The sequence below is a fragment of the Pygocentrus nattereri genome, chromosome 6, assembly GCF_015220715.1.
Source record: "Pygocentrus nattereri isolate fPygNat1 chromosome 6, fPygNat1.pri, whole genome shotgun sequence".
NCBI lineage: Eukaryota > Metazoa > Chordata > Actinopteri > Characiformes > Serrasalmidae > Pygocentrus > Pygocentrus nattereri.
Window position 1 is genome coordinate 15,820,668 of NC_051216.1, and position 4,584 is coordinate 15,825,251.

Below are 4,584 nucleotides of genomic sequence, written 5' to 3' on the forward strand. Positions count from 1 at the left end.
GAAAAAAAATCTCAAATTATTAAGAAAAGTGAATATCACTGTGTAATATTTATTCAACTTGTAATTTATGTACTCTTTTAACCTTTGTCTTTTTTTTGTTATGACAAAGCATTTATTTAAATAAAGTTATGTATTCATTTAAGCCCTTGTTACAATCATTCTTGATAAAAAAAGACACTGACTTTGTGACTTACACAAAGGTTTGACCGCCCCTTCACTGTTAGAAATAAAGGTACAGTGCAGGTACAATGTTCATTTGTGAAGCTACAATGTAAATGTTCCCTGAAAGGTAAACAGTGGTTTTAAGGTCTAATTGTGAACCTTAAATATGTTTTTGCAAGTAAAAAAAAATATATACATATAAACAGAACAATAAAATAAAGAGCCTGGAGACAAAACGGGGTGTGTGAAGTCAATACTTCACACTATGAGAATATAATCAGTACAAAAATGAATTTCAATAGATTATGGTACAGTTATGTTCCCTGACCAAAGGTACTGAGATGTCTCAGTGACGGCTTCATGCCTTTATTTCTGAGAGTAGTCAAATGACATGTTTTATTGGTTCTCTAAGTGAAAAGTTAAGACTTTGCTATTTATTTGCTGAGTTTAACATCCTGGAAAAAACAGCATATGAAATTTGCAATAGGATTTGCATAGGCCATATTTTATGATCCTGACGTTGACCAGGTGCACCCATAATTTTGCATAAGTTGCATAAGACAATGTTTTCGCAAGAACACAAAATCAGTCCATATATGATATTTAAACAAATATGAATCTGTGATTAAAACCTCTGCATTAGTAAAAAAAACTGAGATCCAATATCAACATGTTCACTAGTGAGAGCTGTATTTAAGCACTAATAATTGATAATGCTTTAAAAACAGTGGCAATAATATTGTCTTATCACTTTAATATAAATGTGTAAGTAAGTAAATCTGGACTTTTCACAGTGCTGTTCAAATCTTGCAAATGCTGTTGTTATTGTTGATAGACCAGGGGAGGTAAAATGGCCTGGAGTGACTAAACATTGCAGGATACAGGTTTATTTTGGGTGAAGACTTCTTACATTAAAGGCCTGCCTGGAGGCTAGTCACCTGGTTTCCAGAAGAAGTCAAAGAGACTGCACAGGAACAAGGAAGTCATTTAGCATTGAGCCCCAACTTCAAGGGGGTAACTCGCACCGCCACCAAGTGACAAACTCACCATTCAAATTATGGAGGAAGCCAGTGCCACAGACAGATTGTGCAGGCCATGATGTGAAAATCTCTCCTTTAATCGCAGTGCTTCAGGGCAAGTTAGCATAACCTCACACCACAGGGCTTCACTGATTAGCATGGGGTACTTAAGAGACAGAGCTAAAATCAGAGGTCGTCTAACCCTGTGGTGATAAATACTGCGAGGCCCACCTTGCAAGACCAAAGCAAAAGCCTTTACCTTGTTCCAAGTTAAAGCAATAGATCGGACCATGTATGATTTACTATCATCTATAAAAATGGACAAAAATGCAGAATTCTTTCCATTGTTATACTAATAGTATGTATGACAATGTCAGAAACCACATAGCCAAGTCTATTTAAGATTACATAACACTATTTTAATTGGCAGGGTTGAGATGTATTTCAGTTACATTTTGTAAAGGTCGTATCATCTTTCAAAGAAACATCACTGCTTATTAAGTAAGTATTTTAAAATCCAAATTAGCACACAGCTTATAAAGGCATGCTCTGAAGAAGAACAAATACCGAAGATCGTGCTAAAGCCTGAGTAGACTGATAAATCTCTGTGATGAATCTTTATTCTGAGTTTGAAGAAACTCTTCTGAGGGATGACTGAACTGAACAGTCTGCTTAGTAATGCGTATGTTCATAAGTGATAACTTTAGCTTTGGTATTGTTCTATGGCAAGTTACATACCTATTAACACATGAAAATCACATAATTACCCACTTTGAAGTCAAATTTGTGAGATTTTGTTATTGGAATATGCTGAATTGTTGCCTTACATCATGAAGGGGCAGTGGAATGATGGGAGCGGCAGTGGAGTGAAGCAAGCAACGAGAGTCAAATAATAATTTTAATAATTGATTTTTTTCATGAAATATATTAACAGAAGAATTACATAAACAAACGTGCTAAATTTCCTTCGGGATCAAAAAGTATATCTATCTATCTATCTATCTATCTATCTATCTATCTATCTATCTATCTATCTATGTGAACCAGTAACAGTGAGGAACAGTGTGAATTAAAGAAAACTGACAGCAGTTTTTTCCCCTAGGGACTTTTACAATACATATTGAAAATATATCCCATTGATTTTAATGTACTGTGATAAAATACATTACTGGATTCATTTAGGACAGTGTTTTCAGTATGTAGCTGTCACATATATCACATACCTTTTGGGGGTATTTTGCCCAACTCAGCTAACTGGCGAAATATAAGCTCCCATTACTTGTTATCTACATTAATGCTGCAATGCAAACCTAAAGAAGCAAAGTTTGAGCGTGAAACATGCAGTACAGTGCAAAAGTCAAATATCACCCTTTCTTTATCTAATTTCCAGTCAAAATGGCCATTAAGTACAGGCTATTCACTTTAGATATTAGATATTTGATAACCTGCTTGCATAAAAGGGGGAAGTCAAAGGAAAAAAAAAAAAAAAAAACAACAGTTTCCAAAACACGTGCACACACACACACACACACACACACACACACACACACACACACACACAGACATCTTCTAAGCCGCTTCTCCCTCAGGGTCGCGGGGGGTGCTGGAGCCTGTCTCAGCTGTCATCGGGCGGAAGGCAGGATACACCCTGGACAGGTTGCCAGTCCATTGCAGGGCAGTTTCCAAAACTGTATTTCAAAGAATTCTTTAAAATATAGCAAAACTATTTAAATGGACATATTAATGCTGAAGGGAAAAATCTTAAATGTAATTGTTGAGACTGTATTGTTTATTTATTTATTTATTGTATTTTATACTTGTATAAATTATGATCTTTCACCAGACTGGCTTAACTGTCACTGGGTGCAGGCTGAAGGCTGTTGCACATAGTTGGTGAAAGACAGGCCTCCATCAGTATAAATGCAACAGCTCTCACCTTATTCCATGATGAGGAAGGTTAAGTGTTTTTGTTCGTTACTTATTTTGTTGCTCATCTAACTCCATTCTTTCCTGGTATGACTGATAACTATGGTTAACATCACTCCCACTCGACCTAAAGATGGGACCAGTGTTCATTCACAAGAGCCAGACCAAGAACAAAGAAGCAGACTCCAAGTGAAACATGTGCAAGGGGATTTGATTTGTGAGGCAGTGAACATGACAATTACAACTGCCTTCAAAGAATCCAACAACTGCACATTAGACTTCAAAGCATTCATGCCCCTTTTATTACTTAATTAGGCCAACAACTATGGATGGCTACATGTGTTTTTTACACTGCGCCTAAGAGAATCATGATCACAGGATGGTAGTAGCCTTCTTCACCCACCCATGGTCCTAAGAGTCACACACTCATAAACTGCTGAACAAAGTGATAAAGTGCCTCCAAAATATTGACCTTAATCTCAAGTGGTCCTTTTAGATCAAACACACACTCAATAGACTGTCAGTAACGTCATGTTAAAAACATATGAGGGTTAAGGTTAGGTTTTGGGTTAAGGTTAGGATTAGGATTATGATTAGGGCCTGGGTTAGGGTTTTGGGTAAAGTTAAGTTTTGCGTAATGGAAATAACATTAACAAAATATCGACTTAATGTCACTAAAGTCAACAGAACATCTACGAGATATTTACTTCAGTGTTTTCAGATGCGTTACTGATAATCTTAATCTTCTATGAAGGACCACCCCAAATAAAGTGTTACCAATATTTCATGCACTTTAAGCATATGCATTGACTCACGTCTGGATAACCACTGAACTGAATTTATTAGTGTAAATTATACAAATATGATGTAATTATTAATGGATTATGTGGAATCTTGCACATTTGCATTTTGGTTCCAGCAAATAAGCTATGTGCTTCAGTTAGACTTCATATGTTCTATGTTACTTAGTTACACCTACTAGCTGTCAGCTCAGCTGCAATCACTCCATCAAAAAGCTGGATAACACTTTATTGAAGGGCAGTATTAGTAAGGCTACATGACACAATAACTGACATAAACCTAGAAAAACATTTACAAAAGCTCATTCCAACAAGTGTCAGGTGTCATAAAGGCTGCTTTGGTCATTTTATCATTTATTCTCATCTCAGCAAGTGTTATAAAGACTGTTCGAATTAACCTTTATAAATGAAGAGTTTCATTCCAATATACTGTATATCCATTTCTAACAATAATAAAGGTGGCATTAATTATAATATAGCATTGATATTTATTGTATGTCTAAAGCCCATCATCAACAATGTGCATAAATAAAACAGTCATCTGAAAGGCGTATGTATGTGTCTGGTGTTATAAACACTGAACCATTAGTATAGCTCAAAGTAAGCTTAACGTAAACAACTGTGATTATTTATGTCCTTTTTAGTATGCAACACAAATAAGAGACAAGAAAAACAAA